Source organism: Cavia porcellus, unplaced genomic scaffold (assembly GCF_034190915.1).
Source record: "Cavia porcellus strain 051 isolate PalLab524CR breed Dunkin Hartley unplaced genomic scaffold, mCavPor4.1 scaffold_12, whole genome shotgun sequence".
In the NCBI taxonomy this organism is placed as follows: Eukaryota; Metazoa; Chordata; class Mammalia; order Rodentia; family Caviidae; genus Cavia; species Cavia porcellus.
In genome coordinates, this window is record NW_026947495.1 from 74,275,710 (window position 1) to 74,298,863 (window position 23,154).

At 37.0% G+C, this 23,154-nt stretch overlaps 1 long non-coding RNA gene across 2 annotated transcripts; it reads left to right on the forward strand.

Annotated features, from left to right (window-relative positions):
• The first annotated feature begins 1,357 nt into the window (after positions 1-1,357).
• Positions 1,358-22,680, forward strand: LOC106025384 (uncharacterized). Of its 2 annotated transcripts, none has more exons than XR_010050921.1 (4): positions 1,358-1,824; positions 9,555-9,709; positions 9,991-10,048; positions 22,518-22,680. It is a non-coding gene; the product is annotated as an uncharacterized LOC106025384 (long non-coding RNA). The 2 variants fall into 2 exon arrangements; XR_001198985.3 differs by having other exon boundaries at positions 1,363-1,824; positions 9,555-9,674.
• Positions 22,681-23,154: the final 474 nt, after the last annotated feature.

Sequence of the window (23,154 nt, forward strand, 5' to 3'; positions counted from 1 at the left end):
TTTACTTCTGCTGGCACAGTACTGCTTGGGTTGGAGACTGGAGATTTCCTTTTGTTTCTTCGTCTTGTCATGTTTCTAGTTTCTTCCAGAGAAGTGGATAGTGGGGGTCCCTGGCACTTCCTATATTGGTTATATTTTCTCTGAAGTGTGGTGGCTAGGGATTGCTGCCCTCTCTAGTCTGCTGGTGACCATTGGAGTACAAGCATGGGTGGGGCAAGCTGCCCCCCCCATTCTGAGCTGGCAAACCACTGGGAGCCTTCACCATAATAGTGTGTGTCATGCATAGGGGCTGGTTAGAGATAGCTTCAGGGAGACCTTGTCCTTTGCTATTGGATCACGCACAGAGTCAATCAAAGCAATTCTCCCAATCTGCTCTGCACTAGAAGTGGCTCAATGAAGCCTGCTGCTGTTCTGGTTCCAGGCTTACCCTGCCCAGCTCCAAAATGTTGCCCGGAAAATTGCTCAGTCTCACAGGAGCACTGAGTTCCCTGCACTCACCACAAGCTGGTGCAGTTCTCCTGTCTGCCACTCCCTTTTGTGACCACATCCTCCCACCAAGGCCCTCGGGTTTGCCAACCCCCAACTTCACTGTGACTGTGTGTCTTCGGATTCTAGTGGCGTTTCGCACACAATAGGACCGGCCTCAGTGAGAACATGTCTGGTTACAGCTGTTTTTCTTTCTTTTCTTTCTTTCTTTTTTTTTTTTTCACTTTAGTTTTTTCCTGGGTCAAGAGGATCTACCTCTTTCCGTCTGGTCTTCTCCAGGATACTGTATTCCAGCATTTGAGCTTTTTCTCTCAGAGAGGCTTTTTACTTTGCTACTTATTGATCTACCATTTTCCCAGCTCCCTAAGCAAGGACTTTCTTTCCAAAAGATGGTACTCAGCAGTAGTATTCACTGCATCTTTTGTCATGCATCTTAAGGATACTCATGAAACAAGACCTCCAGAACTGCACCTAATTCCAGATATCTTATAACTTATGAACCACTAGACATAAAATCATTGAGTGTACAGGCCAAGACAGAACACTTTCTTCCACTGTGTTTGTCCCCAGAATGTCTCTCAAAGTTTACTTATAATGTTGAAGACAAAACATTAAATTCCATGATGCTGGAATATCATCTTGTTCCAGAGGTTATAGCTTCATACCCTGCAAGTAATCTTAATCTTTGCATCAAAAGCATTCATATGGTCTTAAAATATTTTAAAAAACTATTCTAGCAGACTCTTATGTCTAGTGAAAAGAAAGTTGCTCATTTAGCAAATTTGACTCACATTCCAAGGAATTATGTAATATCCTGTCTGATAGAGGAAATGTTCTCTGTTTCAATAATAAATGACCTTTCCATGTCCTACACAGTATTAGAAAAACATCCGTCTGTAAAATTCTTTTTAGGTTTTCAGTTTCTTTTTAGTTATTGATGTTTCCTCCAGTCAGAGAAAAGAGCGAAATTCCTGTCCTGGTAGTCCATGAGCTCAGCTCATAACTCTCATAACTGCCAGCTTAACCTTTCTGTTAATATTTCTGCTTTCAGGTGCTCTTCATTGACCTTACAGTATTAATAGATTTTTTTTTTTTTTGGTACCAGGGATCAAAAACTTGCACTTGCCAGGCAGGTACTTATGCTGCTGAGCTAAATCCCCAGCCCTATTAATAGATTTTGACTAGGCTTTGTCCTTAAGATAATATTTGTTTTCTGTACACAAAGAAGAAAGAAAGAAAGAAAGAAAGAAAGAAAGAAAGAAAGAATCATATGAAGTTTAATTATACTGCAATTTGATGCAAACATGTCTGATGCTTGATGATCAGGCTATCAAAGAGGTAAGTTTATTAATTTATCTAAATGAAAAGAATTTCTTTAGGCAGCCACACAACGAAGTACATTCTTAAATTAATGTGTAGCAATTTGAATTCTAATTCAAATGGTGAATTCTGGTAAGAATATTTTTTCACTATTTTTTAGAACAAAGTGATGAAAACTTTATTGTTATTATTATTATTGTTATTATTTTGTTCTGCTTTAGGTGTATAATACCTGTCAAGTCTATCTTGAAAATAGAAAAAAGAAAAATAGCTATGGACATTGAATGTACTGAATTATCAAGATTTTTTTCCCTCTGAAAGAAAAATCAGTTAATAGAAGTGTTCTACCAGATATCACTGGTGTAACTGTATTTTGAAACTAAAATAAGAAAGGATTTAAAACTATTCTTTATAATAATGGTATGTGAAAGTCTGACCATTTGACATTTCTCAGACTAACACAGTTTTAAGCATCAGAATATAGATAGCTGTTATTACTAATTTAGAATTACTAAAGCCTGTTGGACTAAAAATTGTATGTCAATTGAGTGTTTTCCCATGTGCAATTCTGTAAGGATATAATTGAGTCTTTGTTTGATCTCCTCCAGGCAATGGGTCCCAAGCATTTATAGTATATACGTATGTTTATTATATACTGTGTAGACCTTTTTGTACTAGTCCCTCCCCCTTTTGCAATGCTGAAGCCATTTATCAAATGTCTATTGCCCCCTTCTCTTTCAAAATTAAAAATAAATCTAGGTTAACCTGCTAAGATAGAGAATGAGGCAGCAGTTGAGTAATGGAAAAAAAGAATAAACTTGGGATCCAGAAGGCTGGCTTCCTGACCTGGCATTACCCTTTGGCATTTGGAGAGCACATTAACCTTTCTGAATCTCAGCTTCCTAATTTGTGAAATGTGTATACCAACTCTTGTGCCACTTACCTCCCTGGATGTTATGAAGAAGTAAGATAAATCCAAAGTTGTTACATAGATTCAAAAGGTTAACTACTATTCTTTTACCAGTATATTAGGACTAGATTTCTAAAGGAGGTAGTTACATCTGACTCAATCACTTGACTTACATTGAATTTATTTTCTGCAGAAGTTAGAAACATCTAGAATCTCATCTTGCAAACAGAGAACAGTTAAAACTTTAGAAATGAAGGAAAGTATTTGCCTTATTTGGGAAAAACTGATGTGTGAATCCTTCATTTTAGGTATTTGTACCACTAAAGAGAAAGGGAGGATAAGAGCAGGCAGGGAAAGCATTACTGACAATCCCTGTGTATTTAAACTTATTAGATCAGAGCAAAGGAGGGGCTGCCTGAAAACTGCCCTGGGGAGGGAGCATTCCAGGCCATGTGCAGTTCTTTCTGAGCAGGATCTCTTTCCAGGGCTGTTGCTGGTGGGGAGCAGGCTGCCAGGCTCTCCCCATTCCAGGCTGCAGCAGGATGCCCCACCCTCTATGCTGGCCTCTAACCACTCAGGATTTGAGGTTTCCTAAAGTCAAACGCAGCCTGCTCGCTCCTCAAGTGGTTGATTTGTGTGTCTCCCACCACTGATTCTCTTTACTACGCTTGGAGACACAGGACAGAGAAAAGTTAGGAGAGGGCTCCTGGAGTTTTTGAAGTGGACGAATTCATGTGCTCTAGGTCACGCTGACATTTCAGCATCCTCGGAATTTTCTTGATGTACTTCCAGATCTCTGACTAGCTGCCAGCAGCATTATCAGAGAAGCAGCAATCTATAGTTCCCAGTAAATCAGTCTACCCGACTACCACAGTTCAGAAATTCAGCCTGAATCAGAGAAGGAGCTCCCTGAATCACATCCAGCTCTGTGAGACAGGACAATGTCTAATTACTCTATGCAAAGCTTTCCTAAGTAAATCAGGGAGATTTATATTGCAACATGAAGCATACTGGCCTCCCTCGTCAACTATTTACACATCAGGCATTTACTATTGTACTAGATTTCATTAACTTCTATCTTACATTTCCAGTGCTAATGTCAGGTGATTCTTAAAAGTCCAAAGATCACCTGAGAAAATTGAGTACTGGCAAGAAAAGATATGAGGAAAGGATAAAGAGTAATAGCTTGGAACACCCTGCTGACATGCTGGGTACAACTTTCCTTTGTTCCTTAGAAAAGTATAGGAATATACTTGGTCAACACAGAAATAGTTTAACTGGACTGCAGTGCAGGATCTCTAAGAATGCTTTTGATTCCCCACACTGGTTTTAGCAAGGCCAGTTGTATATTAACATCAATTTCCATTCATCCATTGATGGGAAAACACAAAAAAAACTGTCGGGTCATTCATACTGGTAAACATGTAGTCTTGTCTGGCTACTGAATATTTTAAATCTAGCCATAATTTAATTTCATAATCCTTTTTTTCTTGTTCTAGTTTCAACTTTTCTTGATTATTGCTCCATGTGTCTCTTTTGTGTATTCTTGTGCCCCTGCAAATGGAAATGATTTCTAGGGTGATTTTTTTTTTTTTCTAAAAAGGATTTTGGCTTTCAGAATTTTTTACTTGGATAGGATAATCTGGAAATTACCTCCCTCTACCTCTCAAAGTCAAATATTTTCCAGATTTCAACTCTGACCCTTTCTGTTGGATTTTTATTCTTTCAAATATTAAATAAAATAAAGGTACCTTCCTTCAAGAAATCACCCTCAAATTGTAGAACTAGATTACAGGCTTCTGTAATATGCTAACACTGTTCCCAGTCATGTCGGATGCTTTGTGCATTGAGTAAAATTTATAGAACTGTCTCTTTTTAAAATTAAGTTTATTGGTACTATTTAGATACACATAATGATCACATTCATCTTAGGGAATTTGTACTGGTACATGATATAACTTGATTCTTTTTTTCCCATTTCCTTTCCATCCCTTCAATCCTTCTTATCCTCTTATTTATGAAAGCTTTGTTACAAAAGCTTTGTTATCCTTTTCTTATTTTTTCCCTCTTCCTGTCTTTCTCCGTTCCTAGGTCCCTCTCCCATTTGAAAATTTCTTCAAACTGTTTTACAAGCACAGATATCACACTTGAACACTGATGTCTTTACTTTGTCAAATACCCTTCCAAGCACTTAGCAGTAGCTCAAAACTATCCAATGTGAGTGAAGAATAAACAAAGCATCATCTCTTTGGTGCATAATTCACAGTAAGTTTCAAACCTGAAATCCTGATGAAACATGAAATAAATTCAGGAAGGCAGTGTCCATTAATCGATCAGATATAGAAGTCAAGAAAGCAGAAATGATTCTTGCTTTAGTTTTCACGGCATACCAATCATCCCGATCTTTTCAAGTTTTCAGAACCAGAGGCTGTGTATTGTGTTAATCCCTATGTAGTCTGACTGGTTCACTGTTTCTTATCTATAGGTTGTCAAAGCAGAGTTATAGAAATACTTCTTTCTGTGCTCCTAGAGACTTGTAATAAATAGCCGTGAAAATAAGCATGAAATGTTCCTTTAATGTTCCTTTTACCATTTCAGTTAAAGAATTTTCCAACAACTGTGACTTGTTCAGCTCCCACGGTGCATATTAAGGATTGATTTGATTGCTCAACTATCCTGTGGTAGCCATCAACTGAGTCTACTTGCTTGCCAAATATTATGAAAGGACACCAAAAAAAAAAAAAAAAAAGCCAAGGGCAAGGCTAGTGAAGACAACAAATCCTTAAACATTTTTGAGCTAAGTTATTAGGCACTAAAGAGAGCCTTTCATGGCACCCTTACTTGACTTTAGTGAAAGCAAACTAAAACTGAATTCTCAATCCCTTAATTAAAAAGCTGCTGTTGATCATATAGGTACAAAGTAGTATTATACATTCCTTCTAAAAAGACATACAGGCCCTAATGAGGCCTAATGTTCCAATTCTAGGTAAAAGTAATACTGTGATCTTTACTCTTCTCCAAATAGAGTAGAAGCTTTACAGCCTATTTATGTGCCACTGCCATTTGTTTGGTATACATATTTTGGAAAGTATGCACAGAGCACAGGGCAGACATTCAGCTAAGGTTAACAAGCATCACTGTACTCCACCATAGTCTTCATCCTTCCTCAGTTTTAAAATATGGGGCTTGGACATTGACTTGAAATGTTTGGAAATCTTTTGTTTCCCTCTACCATTTTGCTTGTACTATCAAAACTAACATGTGGCAGAACTCTAAGGACTGATGCCAAACATATGGTATCCACAACCAGCTATCATAAGATTTGGAATGCTAATTGCAAAAAAGAGCCAAATGAAAATGTTTAATAGCACACACATGGCCAGCTGAAGATTTCCTAATAGAGTGGAGCTTTAAGGTTTTTGTCATGCAGAGCAGACTAATTTAAAAGTTGCAAGAAAAAATTATTTTAAAACTTTTATATATTTTGTGAACTATGAAAGAAAATACAATTTCATATCTCTATTAAACTAATGAATTGCCTTTTGAATCCTCTAATATGGCCTGAAATTGCTTCATGTTATTCAATTGGCTCATTCTGGTAGCATAAAACTAACAAAACTATTCGTGCAAAATTTCCTTTAATTAATTGCATAATAATTCCATGAAAACAAGTGCCATGCCAATATAACTCTAAATATTAATCTAAAGAAGTTACATTTATTTCAAGCCTCATTATGGAATCAAAACTTTTCAGCTCAAAGAGTCAGAGTTTAAATGTTTCATCAATACATGAAGAAACGGAGAACAATAGAAGTTATGTGATTTGCCTAGTGCCCACAGCTTGATGGCGGTGGAACCTGTTATTCTTTAATATATTCTAGTGTTCATTTCACTAACTCATTTTGGCATATAAAAGACACTACTGAATGACTTTTGTTGGAGTTTGAATGTGTCTGCCAAAAGTTCGTGTGCTTAATCACTCTACGCATTTGTGGATGATCTTTGGAGGTGGCTGCCTTTGGGTGATGTTTGGAATCAGGTGGGGGTGTCTGAGCTGTATCAGACACTTTGGAAAAAGAGCTGTGCTTCTCCTCATCATGTGATGCCCACGCCATATTACAGTGCAGCAAGTGGGCCCTTGCCAAGTGCCAGGCTGTGTTCTTGGACTTTCCATCATCTGGAACCCCAAAACTAGGAGCTAATAAACCTCTGTTTAAAAAATAATTATCCAGTCTGTGACATGCAGTTATGACCACACAAAAAAGAGCCTAATGCTGCCTCTTACAACCTTTTTGAGATAATTATTTGCTTAGAAACATGGTGGATGCAATTTTGGCTTTTAATCAGCCATATTTTGGAGTCCCGTCTCTCATGCCTACTCTCCTTACAACCTATCTTGCTTCTTCACATGAAACTGGCCCTCCAGGGCCTCTACCATCTCAGCATCAAAAACATCAGTAAAGCCTCCACTAACACTTCTGCTTTACCTTTGCACCAGCTGTCTCCAATAACACTTTCTTTTGTGTGCAAGCCCTCCTGTGTGTGTGTGTGTGTGTGTGTGTGTGTGTGTGTGCGCAGGTGTATTTCACTGGTGATGAAATCGAGCTACAATCTCAGTTTTGTTTTGTTTATTTGGGGTTAGGTGGTAAAGACAGGGTCTTGCTAGATCTCCTAAGGCCTGAACTTACAATCCTCCTGGTCCACCCCCCAGCATGCTGGGATTATAGCCATGTGACACCGTGCCTGGACTTAAATTATTGCTTCTCATCTCATCAGAAAGCTATCAACTAACTGGACTAAAGTTGGCTCAAGCCTACGACCAAGTTTAAAACATAAAACTTGATCATCTACAGGTTATCCACTTTATTTAGTAAATTCATAAAACCTCAACAGCAAATAGTGTATTTAGAAATTTCTAATTATTTTCTCATCTAGATACATATTGCTAAAATACCTACTCTTCTGAAACACTTAGTAATTTTAAAAGTTTTGTTTTTAGGATTTTTTGAGAGAATAGTCTCTGATTTCGTAAACTCCTTGTAACAGTTATTTTTGATGCATAACAAACCATTCCAAAACTCATGTCTCCCACCAATGACCATTTACTGCTCATAATAGAAATTGCAGGGATTTGGTGGGTAGAGCTTTTCTGTGTTCCCTGTGATATAATTGTTCCTGGGGACAGTGGGTACAATGGGATGCCTAGGACTGAAAACTCTTAAGATACCTTCATGTTTGTATCTGGTACATCAGCCAGGAGCACAGGATGCCATTGCGTAGCTGAGGCCAGGCCCTTCTGTTCTGGTACAGTGAGCTCCCAGTCTGCTGTATCTGAAAAGGACCTGGGCTTTTCCTAGGTAGCTATAGGGGACCTGGCCTAGATCTCCAATCTCCCAAACTAGTGTATAGTGAAGGCTTAAATAAATGAGATAAGTGGTATGATTTTAGGGCTCCAGGAGGATCAAAATCATCTACAGAATTCGAGACTCTGGGGGCTAAAATCAGGAATGCCTCTGGGGCAGCCTGTGTTTACTATTTTTTCAAACAATGTAGGTAACTGAACAGACCTTGGGAATGGTTCTAGGACAAGGAGAACTGTCTTAGGAGAAGATCTCCATGTTGCATTTCACTACAGAGGAGAAATGCTTGTGGCTGTGGTCCTTATTTCATTAATTGGAGTTGAAGCCAGGTGTCCTTAGCTGTTACTTTGCCCCAGCCACAGAGCAGCCATGCACGTGTGTTCAATTTCTAGTTTCAGCAGCTCCCAACAGGTGGCCACTCTGTCTCCAAGTGAGTAATTTAGACCTCTTTTCATTATAGCTGAACTTTCAGGTTAGTAAAATCAGGTGCTGACTGACCAATGGCTACTTCCTCTGCCAGTGTTCATCAAAGCAAGCTAGAAGGTCATGCTGATTCAAGAATCCAGTGCAGGCTTTATAGTCTTAAGAAATTCATAACAAATGCCTTTATATTGGGAAGCAATTAATAATGACTATTTTATAGTCACGTGTGAATTGTTGCTTTATATTTACATAAAGTAAAAATGGCAATGTGATTCTATTTTAAACTACCAATTCTCTTTCTATATCATATTGCTAAAACTTGTAACCAAGACAAAAGCTATTAATGATTGTTTTGTTTTGTCTAGCTCTTTTCCTTTTGTAATGTGATGATGTATCACCTTTAACTCTTTTCATATTGGTTTAGACAGATATGTGGAATCCTATGATTGAAGCTAACATTAACTATCTCCATAGGCAAAAGTGCTCAGAATTTAGTCTTTAATGTATAAAATATGTCGTCTCTTTTTTTCAGGGTTCAGTCACCTAAAATTTTATTGCTGTATTAGATTTTTTTTTCTAATTCTTAAAGCATAAGAATATATACATAAACTATCACATTGTCATTCTCCAGTGCAAACCTACTTTACCATTTCAGAAAATTGATAGTAAATTTTAACTAGAAAATGTTTCTTCATGATGATTACCTGTTGCAAAATAATATTAAATTTGACAGTTTCATATATCTCTCTGATTTTAATTTTAAGGGGAAAGTATGAAGAAAGAGGTGTTGATTTGACTCTGGAAGGATACACCATACTTTGTCTTATTATTTACTCCACAATTATTTCCTTCTTTCTTTCATCAGTCTCTCAGCTTCTCTATCGATCCTTTACACACTTTCCAATAAGTAAGCACCTTTTCCTGTGGCATGGTTTCTGTTTATTACCTTAACCTTACTTATGTATCTTCATTTCTTTAATCTACTTACTAAGTGAATTTAATAATGTAACAAGTATTCTTAATTTCAGTAACAAGTAAAGCCTTAATTTTTCTAGCCAAATGAAGAATCAGAAAAGTCTGCCCTGAAGGAAAAGAAAAGGAAACGTATTCCGGGCTGAAGGATTGGTATGAAGAAATGTGAAAGCCAAGAATTTGCAGAGGGCATTCTAGAAATGGTGAATGAAAAACTGTTAATAAACCAAGCATAAATGTATGTCTTGAAGACAGGTTGGGTTTATAATATGTAGTATTTTTAAATGTTTGAGTTATGATAAATTAAAATTGATAAAATATTAATAACTGGGAGATTTCACATTGCAATATCAATGCTTAGTTTATCTGGAAAAACGAGTTGAAGGCCATTGAGTTGAGTTTTCATCTTAGCATGGCAATCAATATATTTGGAACAGGATACAGACTATAATAAACAGCCACAAGTTTTCAATGACTTCACACAATGAAGATTTATTTTTTTCTCCCATTGTTCAACAGTGGCATTCCTGATTTGCTACCTATTTTGGAGGACTCTCTGCCAACTGATATATCAAAGGTACAGGCTCATTTTTATCTTACGATTCCAGTTTTCTTTTGGTCCTTGGCTATCTACTCAGCAGGAGAAGAAAAAAGAGAATAAAGACTTATAGAAATACAACTTTTATGGTCCAGGCCTGGATTTGGTGTTCATCAGTACCATGAGCCAGAAATCAATCAGGTGTGTCACCTCACCAATGAAGGCAAGGAATAACTATGTGCTCAGGAGAAAATAAGTGACTTGTGAGCAATTAGACAATTTCTGTCCCTTATGAGAATTTTCTGGTGAATAGACTCAACTCTATCAGAGTGCGTGCCACTTTTTATTTTAACCATGGTTTGCACCAGTTTTCTGAATTTATACTGGTTATATGTGTGGCCTCTGTAGGCATTTGAATGTGTCCCTGTCAGAATAGAAAATGGAAGAGCACATGTTTAGAAAACTGAAATATTTCCTTCAGAAAATGGAAAAAACATATTAAATTCTTCACTTAATGGAAATCTTATCTTCTTCATTTTTGAAGGGAGGACAATCCAGTTCTCTCTTTAAGTCGGTGGGGCATGTAAAGATGTACAAGGAGGAACCATCATCTGACATTTTGGTTAATCAGTCAAATATTTCATAACTTTAAACATTGTTTTTGCTCTACTTCTAAGTGAAATGAAACATTTGTGGCATTTTTATGGTGCCAATATCTTTCTCATAGTAAAAAAAACTCTGATTTATGGACTATGATTTTGGAAGAAGAGAAAGATTTAATATATAGCCTAGTTGTTTGACATTTTTCTCTTTAAGCTTGTCAATTTCTTGATGGCTCACACTGAGTTTACAACTGTTAGGATAAAATCAGCATAAAAAAATAACTTGCTTTTGCAGTCATAACTTTTAAAAGTTGTATCTTCTAAGCCTAGGAATTCCTACTGTGATTTTCCTTTATGCATTTACTAATGGAAAGTGAGTAGCTAGTCAACATTCAGATGGAATTTTGGATACTCAAATTTAATTTCACCTCGGAGCAAAGTGTCACTCAGGCCACAGAAGTAAATTCTACATAGAATAATTCAGCCTCTTAAGCTCCAGAGAATTCCTAGATTATTTATAGCATTATTCCTTCATTAATCTCCAAATCATCATTAAACTCTACTACAAATACATTTGAGTAGATGATGTCGTAGCCATGGTGATTGTCAGCAGAGAGAAGAGAGGCTTACAGTAAGATAACAGGAACACAGGTTAGGAAACGGAGCATGGGACTACACTGAGAGTGAATATTTAGTATACTATTTTCCAAAAATTAGTAGATGTGAATGATCCCTGAGAAGCCTCCAAACAGATGGAAGCAATGACAATGTCTCTGAACACGGCGCCTATGTTTATCTGGCAGATAATTACTCTGTACAGCCTGTTTTATGCCCACAACATGGTCCAAACTCACCCACGGGCATTGATCTAGTACCTTGATTTTGGGCAGAGAGAATACAAGTAGGCTAAATCTGAAATAAGTTTTCCCTGTACTGCTTTTGATCCTTTTCTATTTAAAAAAAAAAAATCTTTCCTCGATTCTTATTTCCTGCCTGTTAGTGTGAGGTCCAGACTTTGCTGAGTTTTATTTTCTTACTTGCTTCGCTGGTGTAGTGATTCTGCCCTCCTATGCCTGTGTCTCTCCTTCCTTGCCTGGTCCTGAGTGCTCTTTGTCTTGCCTGAATGCTTTTCCTTGCTAATTATATGTCTCTTGACTGTGTTAAGCAGTCTAAGGTTATACCAAACATTTAAGATGAAGATTATCTGGCGTTTAAACATGTGACTTATGGTGACTTTGCAAAGCAGATAACCTTGTTCTACCAACGTGTGTCAAAAGTTTCTGTTTTGTTTTGTTGTTGTTATGGGGGATGTATAATAACTGATTTTGGACAGTTAATCCTTCTTAGATACGTGTTCTATTAAATTCTCTCCTTATATCCACTAAAAGATTTTTATCATAGATGATATACATTACCCAAGTAAGACGGTGCACACCTGTAATTCCATAAGTCTTGGAGACTGAAGCAGGGAAATCACAAGAACAGCCCAGTCTAAGCAACTTAAGAAATCTGGAGAGACCCTGCCTTAAAATTTAAATCTCAAGGGATAGAATGTAGTTCATTGTGAAGGTTCACCTCCAGTACTGGAAAAAAAAAAAAAACCATTTTTTTAAAAAGGTACATTAACAATAGGATTTACTATTACTATTGGTCAATATATTGGAAGAGGTAACACAAAAGCATAATGAAAAGTGTAGTCCTGGTCAAATTACCTCTAGTTTCCATTTAAACTCCAAGGATTCTTTAGAGTTCAGTTCCTGCAATATAGTTGCACTTCTGCTTGGAGTTTGTACAGTCATTCTGACTAAGGCAGAAATATATTTCAGTAATAATGTTAGAACAAAGTTATAAAGTTCCAGAGGTCTGATATGCAATTGTTTAAAATTGCCAAACAATCTTAGATAAGGTTTCATAAACAAATTTATAAAGTTACTTCTCTAGAAATGAGAAAAGAATTTTATAAGATTGATCATGAATCATATGCTGGCTTTTACAATATCATAAGGTCTCTCTTCAAACCATAAATTTGGTCACATTTACAAGTTTACTGTTATCTTAAAATTTGTGACGAGTAATTTCCAATAGTATGCAGTCTCTGGATCTTTGTTATCTTTCTTAACTGATTTCTTGCTTGACTCTTTCTTTTCTGTACTATAGGTCATATTTTCCTGTTTGATTTTTTTTACAGTGCAATAACTTTTACTTTTCAAAAAAAAGTATAAAATGAAATAAAATAAAAGGAAACACCTTTCAAACCATTTTTTTGAGGTCAGTGTGTTGGTTACTTTTCTCTCATTGTTGAAACAAAATACCCAACACCCAAAATTACAGAAGGAAAAGTTTATTTAGCTTATAGTTTGTGGAAGTTTCAGTCTGCAATCAGTTGGCTCCAAGGCAAGGTAGCATGGCACAGGGGCAGCTGTCCAAGGTGACAGAATGCAGCAAAAGCAACAAGAGTAGAAAAGGAGAGAGCAAGACTCTTTCCTCTCATATACTGTCAGCAGGCTACCTGAGCCAGCATGGGTATAGGAGCCACACCATCTCCCTGTGCTCCTCTTGCACAGTCTCAGGACGTTTACCAGGTGAGGACCCTGGCTCCCTGCTGAGCCACTTGGATAACTTCTGAACTTCCCAACTTTCCAGGATGAATCAACCAATACAATATACTGCAGTGTAAACAGCCTTCCTAGGGCATGCCCTCTATACTCCAGGATGTAGAACTTCTCAGTTACTTAGGCTTCTAACGTTCTTAAGTTGATACAGTGTGTCAACCATTACAGTAAGTGTGCTGCCATAAAAAGCTGACAAAGTCATCACAGGTACATATGTATACAAGCACCCACAAACACACATACAGAGAGACAATTATAGACTAATATAATCAATAAGATATAAAACTAAAACTAAGTCAACTAACATATAAAATAATTACTTAGCATGACTAAATGAAGCCTATTCCAGGAATACAAGGTTAACACCTAAAAATCAATTATGATAATTACATCTACAAAATAAAAAACAAAAATCACATGGTGATTTCAATGAATGCAGAAAAATTCATGTGACAAGCATGCAACTCTTCTGACTAACAACATTGAAAGAATTAGGAATAAAAGGAAACTATCCTCAAAAGATAAACTTTTTTGTGAAAAATATATAATTTGATTTGATGTGGATTTCTGTTCTTATCACTTCTAACATCACACGGAGAATTTTACTCAGGAAAATTAAGCAAGTAAAAAAAATAGATATACAACTGTAAGGAAAAAAAAACAGCCTCTTATTCAAAAATGGCATTGACTTGAGTATTAAATATTAGCAACCAGACATGGTGGAGCATGCCTACAACCCAAGCAGTCTAGGAGGCAGAGCTCAGAGGAATTCAACTTCAAGCTCAACCTAGAAATTTCAGCAACTTAGTTGGATTCTGTTTTGTAAAAATGCCAGGCTTGGGATGTAGCTTAGTGTGGAGGCCCTATTTTGATCCCTAGTATCATTCAAAGCGAAACAAAGAAACAGAGATAGAAAAAGAGAAAAAGTGAGAGAGAATGAATTTAAAATTATGGATAATGATCTAAGTGCAACAAGTTTCCTAACTCAATAGCATCAAAAAGAGCAAAACACTTTGGAATAGTTTTTTAAAACAGTATTCACATAGTTTTCAAAAGAAGTGCAAAACTAACCCACTCAAAATTGTGAAACAAAATGGAAAGCAAGGGAAAGATGACAGGGGCTGGCACTTCTGATTTCTAGTTTTCAAGGCTAATTATTTTCCTCATAGGTCTCATTTTTAAGAAAATGTGGTATTTGCTAAGATCAAACAATGGGGAAACAATAACCAAAAAATTCATGCTAAGACAACTGCACAATGTAAGAATAAAAACTATGAAGATTTAGAGGAAAAAATTGCAGAAAAATTCATACATAACTACTTATGATCTTGGATTAAGGAAAGTGTTTCCCACTATAGTGTCAAAGCACTAACAATAAAAGAAAGCAATGGTAATTTGCATTTCATCAAAATTAAAAACTTTTGTACGTCAAAGAATGCTGAAAAGTGTTTGCAAACCTTGTATCTAGAGTATATAAGGAAACATTTCAATTTCAAAATTATTTTTAAAAGACAACGCAACTTTTACAATAGCTAAAGGATTGCAGTACATGTAGTTCTGCAAGGAAGAAATAAAAATGTCCAGTGAGCAAATGAAAGTGTGAGCAATCATTAGTTCTCTGGGAGATTCATTTAGAGTGGGAAAAAAATGGCTTGAGTTAGGCGTTTAACTGTTAATGTAGGTCCCAAACTCTGCTGATTCCTCATGGCTGAGCGCTGGCTCTCTAAACCCTGAGAGCTCTCTCTTTACTTGGTAAGTGCATTTGTCAGTCTTCCCATCACTGAGTCACTGCTTAAAGGAAAAGAGGACCAATTTGGCTCTTGGTTTCAGTGGACTCAGTCCATGGACAGCTGTCTCCAAAACAGAAACATCTATCTGACAGCCTAATTCACTGTGGCCAGGAAACAGCAAAAGAATATTGCCAGAGAAGAAGGGGCCAGAGACCATTTACAGGGTCCAAGACCAAACCGCCCTGACCTCCCAGACACCCACTAGTGTTTTTACTCAGCCTCTGGCATTTCTCATCCAGGCAAGCCCATGTCACCATTATGGTTCACACACCCTGAGGTGGACTTGGGTGGTGCTGCGGAATTCAGTCCTGACTTTGGTCTTGGAAAACTCTTATTGCTCTTCTGCCCTCTCCATGTCTTCTGTGAATCAGCCAAGGCCTTTCTTTACTCTTGAAGGCAGGGATGGTCTCCAAGGGCTTCCTCTCAGTTTTCCTGCCAACTCTAAAATTTCTGAGTTAACCCTGAAATGCAAGAAGAGAACATGGTTCTCTCAGCTGTCTGATCCTTTTTACTAAGAGGGTCTCTGTGGTCTCTGAGAGTTACCTTGAATTCTCCTTCTCCATCCCTACTTTCAGCACCAGCAAAGACAGGGGAAGAAAAAAAAAATGGCAATAGCGGTCTTGTTCTGTGTCTCGGGCTCCAGTGAAATTTAACCTGTCCTGCCAGACCACACGGAGCCTCCGGGGATGTTCAGTTAGACTAACTTCCTCTTCCCCCTTCCACGGGGCTCTCCTCCTTTTCTCTCTGTGTCAGTTAAAAGAGGTGTTCTTGGCTGGTTTTTTTATAAAGGCTTTCTAGATTCTGTTTATTAAGATTGCTTTTGTTTTATCTGTTCTCAGATGATCTTTTTTTCTTCCAATTTTGATTTTTCTTTACTAAGTGATTGGATTTTTAAAAATCTAAGATTAGAGAGCTTTTCTAACATTTTGGTTGGAAGGGTAGGAGTGAAAGTATCTTATAATTTCCAACATCCGAACTGGAAGAAAGTGCCTACTAACATTCAAGATGAGAAAAACAGGTTACAGAAGGGATGTTAAGTGTGTCTGGAGCGCTGGCCAAGATTTAAGTTCTATAAATAGCCCACAAGGAAAAAACAAAGTTCTCAAGCTTCAAATGTTCTCATCTCAAATTCTTCTGTCTCCCCAACAGACAGTGACAATTCAAGCTTAATGCTTACCTTGATGTAATAGATCATATTACACAAAGGTACATGGGTACAGTCAAAGGAGGCCCTGAGATCAGATGGGTGAGCTGAGTCATCCTCCTGCATTCTTGCTACATCTGTTCAGAACAGACACAAGTGAGTTACATCTGCTGGGAAGCATGAGAATGATTGAGTCATGGCTTTTGGTTACTGTGGTTAAAGAAATGGTCAAATCCAATGATTCAGGAAGAACTAGATCATGGAACACTGTAACTTTGTTGAATAAGAAATTCCTTGTCCACCACAAGGACAGAGAATAGGCAATATTCCTTATATACCACAAGAAGTTCCTTATGTGTCATAGAGGTAATGTACTATGTAACTTTTTCTACACCGCTGATATTAAGGGCGTGGGCCCATGGGCTGGGATTCTTTCATATGGTACCTTCTTTATATCTCATGATCTAACATTTACCAATAAATATCAGATGTTACTTCATACACAAAGAGCTGAGACACTATTGTGTCTTTGATACACAGTATATTCAAAGCGCAGGTTGCTAAAATTGTTTTTTGGATCAACAGTAAACTAAAGCAAAAGTAAATTATGACAGTGTTCAAGGATTCAGTGTTTATTATAACTCAGTGATTTAAAAACATTGAGTAAAATTCATTAAGTTCTGGAAACTTGTCTAATTACATTTGTTGTCTTAGTTCCATTGATGAGCAAATTAAGGCTAAAAATTGTGAAGAAACATGCTCAAGCTAGAGAAAATGGTTTGTTGTTATCCATAGCTTACAGAGAAACAAAATAGAGCTGTATTACTGTTCAGCTACAATTTAGTCATTTTACTATTAGTATTATTATTTGACCCTATGTGGTCATAGTGTTATAGAAGATAACAGGAAGCTATAATGACAATTTACTGACTAGAATAAGTTTTAAATTGTCTCCACATATTTCACAACATTAGAGGTTTTCTTTCTTCTCACAGCAACTTTGCCTGTAGTGGTAAGTGGAGGAAATGCTCTCAGGGAGACATAGTAATGGGGAAAAAATCAAATTGGGCCAGTCTTTGAGTTTATTATCCTTACTCTCTACAGAGAAAACTGTGTGGATTATAAACATTGCTTCCATGCTTTCACAGTTCTAACAGAACAATGCTGAAACCAATGCAAATCTTCCCAAACTGCAGTCCCTTAATGATGAATGATACTGTATCAGTCTGCCCGTGTTCCTCAGTGAGAAACATTTTCCCTACTTAGCAATTACCCAAAAATACATTCTAGCTGCCAGGATACATCCACCCCTCAACCAGTTTTTTTGAAAAATCTGAATTCCCTTTGGTTGAAACCAGGCATCGATGTGGTGAAAATGAAATAGAGGAAAGAACTTTAGTGGTGGTCAAAAGATCAAACTGATGATGATAAGATCAAATAAGATAAAAGTTGAATGAAGAACTCTGATCAAGTGTATATGTTTCCTTAGAGTAGAACACATTACTGGCAATCATTTTAGTATCAATCATCAGGGCTACACTGATGACACATTTGCTCTGTACCTCAAATCTGATTTATGCTTAAATCCAACATCAGATCAAACATACAAGCAGGAACATTTTTAAACACACACAAATATAAATAATAACAACAACAAAATATCTTCCTTTCTAAGTAACAATGAACTGTAGCTTTTGGAAAAATACTTTGTAACATGTTTCCAAAATGATATAAAACATACTAACAAGTATAATCAGTTATACACATTAGTTTAAAGAATTATCATTTTATAAAATTTCAACTGAACTTATATTTCCATAGCAAGTTTTGTAAAGTTCAACTGTAGCATAATGTTTTAAATTAGTATTTCTTGAAGGCATCTATTTTATAAAACTGATTAATAAATATTATTTTTATTAATCTGTTTTTGAAGCTTTTAAAACTTATCCACTCATTGCAGTTGAAGTCAAGTTGGATAACATAAAGTGCAGAAATTTTATTTTCAGAGGTACAAAGGCTAGAATATATCTTGGAAAAGGAACTGCCCTCAAATTCAGAAAGTGGTTTTCCAAAATTGCATGTTCCTCCATGAGTGAGCTGCTAAATGGCATCTGAGTGATACTGATAAGCTAATAAAAAATACACGTGTAGATTTCCAATGAAAGGGATTATGCTTTTTAAAATTATTTTTTTTACTTTTGTGTACCTTCCTTTATCCTTTAAAATAGTTAAGATCAGAGCAAGAATTCTCTAAGACACTGTTAACATATTGCTTCTTACATCAAAGTGGCAATTTTGCAATGCAGTGATGTCCTCAGAGAAAGGATTTTCTAAATTCCTACTTTCTCCAATGCCTCCCCCACTTCATACCTCCCTGGAGTAGAGCCTAACTGATCAGCTCGTGGAGTCACACATCAGAAAGATTCAGACGGAAAGAGAAATGAAGATAATCAAATCCCCGAGGAGCTCCCAGGAGGGAAGAAATTGGAATGAGGAAGAAGATAGATGAGAAAGTTTTGTTTAATCTCTTCTTGTGCATAGATCACTCTAGAGTTGACAGTGGTTAAGGTGTTTGTCAAAGTAAACTAGGAAAAATTAAAAGTAGAATGCCTTCTTCCATCAGGGACTCTGCATAAAACTGCTTCCTGTGAGGCTGTTGCAGGACAGAATTAAATTCAGTGGTAGTTTTCCCAGTCAGGGAGAAATATTCCTGCTATCAGCCTCCCTGAATGGAGAAAATGGAAGCTTAGAGATAGTGACCCTGTAGTGGTTTGCCAGAGGAAGCCTTCAACGGGGAGGGTGAGAGATGTCAGAGGAAAGATCACCCAGACCGAAGTCAAGGAGTGAGTCACAGCCAGGCTTAACAAATCCTCCAGGCTGCAAAGCCGAAGTCTGATCAGCCCAGGAGGACTGACTGTCCCTGATTATGACCAGAGAGACCAGAAGACAACTCATAGCAGATGCTGACTCATTCAGGTGGTTGTCAGGCTGGCCAGAGCTGTTGGGAAACCCAAAAACTCTAAGGTCATGGTGCCGACCTGAGGAACCCACTTTGTCCGTGTCACAGTGTCCCCAAAGGCTGCCCCCACATCAGTGAGGACCAAGAATGAGGGTAGGAGTGGACCTCTGTAATCATTATGTACGTCCAGCAGGGCTAATAAAAACAAAGTTAAAAAGAAAAACTTCCTAAAGGGAGTGAGTTGTCAGTACAACCAAAAATTGAACAGTCAGTTGTGTTTATCCCTTTTCTACCCCCCATTAACTTATTTCTTTCACTTTTTATTACCATATGTTTGTGACACATAATGAACACGTTCATCATGGGGGTTTAATACACATGGCGCACTGCATCTTGATTCTTTCCTCTTCTCTGGCTCCTGCCTGTCTTCTCCCATCTATAGATCTTCCCATTTCTACAATATCTGTCTCCCTATTTCCTATCATGTTTTACTCTTTCAATTATGTATACTTTGGAATACTTTGGATTACTCAAATAAAAGAAACCATGTGAGATTTAACCTTCTGCATCTGATTTAGTTGACTTAGCATATGGTATAAACACAGGAAGAGAACCACCTCAGAAACATGATAAGATTCTGATGGTCTGCGTCTCTCTGTGGCGTCGTGTGTAAGTTATGTTCTCAGTGTACTAGTTTGGGGAAGAAGACTCTGACTCTATAATTTGATCTGTTTCTACATTACACCCATTAGTTATTTACTTTTACCAGAAAAATAACAAAAAATAATAACATTGCTCTCTGTTAGGTATGGTTCCAGATTACTAATATGTTTTATTTTCATTTGTTTGCCCCAATAATCTGTGAAGATACTCTTACGATTTCCATTTTCACAGTTGAAACCAAAGCAGTTCTTGGCTAGATCATTCACCACAGGTGCACAACCAGGACTCTGGCCAGCACTCCCACTCCAAAGCTTGCTTTTCAAAAGTCGCTGGCTGAGAGATGCTATGGTTTTATTATACCACTAACTTTGCACTTAATTTATGGCTGCTAGGTTGCTTGGCATCAAATGGGAAAAATGTCTAGCTGAATAAAGTAAAATTTTACTGAGTTGATTAGGTCTGTGTTTTATACAACAAAGAGATTTTTGGTTATTCTTACATGATATTAAAGATGATAAACATGATATTAAAGATTCTTACATGATATTGCACTTGCTTAAGTTACTCTAGATGAGTTAAAAGTTCTTTTGTTGCCTTATTTATACTTTCATGTTCCAACTGAGAAAATCCATCCCAATCATAAAGAGGCTATTTAATGTAATGACTAAACTTTAAACAGATTTTTCTTGTAATTTCCCCTGCTACTTCTGCATTTTCTTTATTCATTCTTCCTTATCTTGAACACATTCCTTCAGCATTCCCTTCATTTTTATCTCATTTTTCCCCTCAATCTTTTCAGTTTCTTTTGGGGAGAGTTGCTTTTCATTTCTTTTTATCCATCATTGGTTGATATGTATTGTCCTTTAGATGAGTCAGGCTTCTGTGATATGCTTAGTGTTAATAGAGAAGTCTAGAAGTCTAGTGTAGTATGCACAAGTTGGAAGGTGAAGAAAAAGAGTTATATATACACAAAGTAATATATACACAAATATATGTGTAGCAAAATAAGAAAGAGCTACCTACAGCTATTACGGTCTTTATTTCGACAACTGCTCTTGTAGTCATAGCTGACATTTTTAATTTCCTGTTTCTACAAGGCAGTCCATAGTTCCTCTGCCATTGTTAAATACCTCAGTTGGATATGGTTCCAGACCTGGCAGGTGGACCCAAACATTTACATTTACAATGTCTGGGCTATTAGTAGTGTTTGCCTTATTGGACTCTTTGTAATATACCATTGGCTTTTTTTTCTTTTTACAGTAGCTCTGGGACTTTTGCTTTTATTTTTATTAGTACATGCATGCAGTGCACAATGATTACATTTATTCTAGGAAGTTGGTATGTGGATATTACACATTCTAATCCTTTTCACATCACTTTCCTCCTTCTCCAGGTCCTTCCTTTTGTCCCCTTCTTATTTGTAAAAGATCTATAGTCTTGTTTGCTATTATTATTTTTTATTTTGTTCTTTTATTTATAGGTTGGGTTTCTTATATAAGAGAAATTATGCAATATTTAAACTTTCATGTCTGATTTCATTTACTTAACAGCAAAGTGTTAGCTATTGTGCATAAATACCACATACTCTTCATCCATTCATCTGTTGATGGACTTCCAGACTTTTAGCTCTTCTGAATTGCTCTGCTATAAATATGAGTATGTGTGTACCACTGTGATGCCTTTAAATCTATGGGAACATATCTAAAAGAATAGATGGATTGAAAGGAATTTCTGTTTTTATTTTTTGAGGAATTGTCTTAGGTACTTTTTACTCATTGCTGAGACAAAATACCTGAAGCCCAAAGTTGGGAAAGGAAAGGTTTATTTCTTACAGTTTTTGGAGGTTTCAGTTGGCTCCAAGACAGGCGGGCATGGCTGGGCCGCCATTCATGGCAGCTGCAAACAGGAAGCTCGAACCAGCAAAGAGCAAGACACACCTTCTTCCTGCCATTACATCACATCCTGGATCCACCTCTATGTGGACACCATTAATCCAAGCACTAGACAATGAACCATCACAAATGCACAATTCTAACTCATGAGGCCTGGGGGACACAGACATAAACCATGACAGGAATCACCATGATTTCCTTAATGGTTTTTGTCACTAATCATCTGAGTTTTTATAACAATGTTATCAATGTTACTATGGAAGAAAAAGCTTAAAATAAGAGGTGATTCCAAGGAGTCTAAAGTCACTTAATTTTTTATAGATCTCAGTTTCCTCATCTGTCATGGTTTATGACAGTAGCCTTCAAGCCTCATACAATTATGCATTTGTGATTGGTTCACTGTCTATCACTAGGATTGGTGGTGTGAGTACTACACCTGCCTTAGGGTGGAGCCAGGATATGATGTAATGGCAGAAAGAAGGTGTGTCACTTTCTCCTGCCAGTTTTTGCCTTGCTGTTTGCAGCTGCCGTGAACTGTGGCCCTGCCATGCCATGCTGCCTTGGAGCCAACTGAGTATGGACTGAAACCTCCAAGAACTGTAAGAAATAAACCTTTACTTTATTTATTTTGGGTGCTGAGTATTTTGTGCCAGCAATGAGGAAAAAGTAAATAAGACATCATCTATAAAATTAAATGGGAAAATTGCTAAAATGTTACTCCACTTAGGAATTTTTACTAGAATTTTTAATTTGTTACATACATTTTACATAGAAGACACTTTAGGTGATGCCTAAGAACACCACACATTAAATCAAGTTACTGAAAGCATTCTTCTTGTCATTTAGGTCATGTGGATGGTCTCCACCCAAAACAACAGACACCAGGAAGAAGTGAATTTTGGATTGATTTGATGTTACATTTTTACCTACATTGTGTGAACCCAGCTCATCAACATCCAAATCAAACTGCTTGTATATAGTTCTTAATAAAAAAAATTCATTATGTAAATCTGGCTCTTATGTCTTACACTGAAGTTTGATTTGTTACAGTGATTAGTTTCTCAAGGACTGCCCAAACTCTGAACAAAACACCAGGGGCTTAGTGAACTGAGTTTACAGAGGATTCCACTTGCTGCATGACCCATGAATAGCCTATTTTGAGCTTGTGGGTGAGATAGTGAACGTGGCCTCTTATAGGAGCTTTGATTTTGATTTTGGAACCCTTGAAAGAGTCCATTTCAGTGCTGCCGATAACTCTTCCTGACATTTAATGATTTTTGGTGTTCATATTCTTTGTACATGAATGTCCTCATTTATCCCTCAGAGCCATGGTTCATTCATTTATCTTAGTCTATTCTTAGTAGTGGGTAAGCACATGTGCTCACCATCCTCCTGCAAAAATAGCTGAAGTGCTTGAAGATGCTGCCTTTGGGTACCATTTCCCAGATGCAGTGCATAGAAGATCTATTTTAGTTTCTCACTG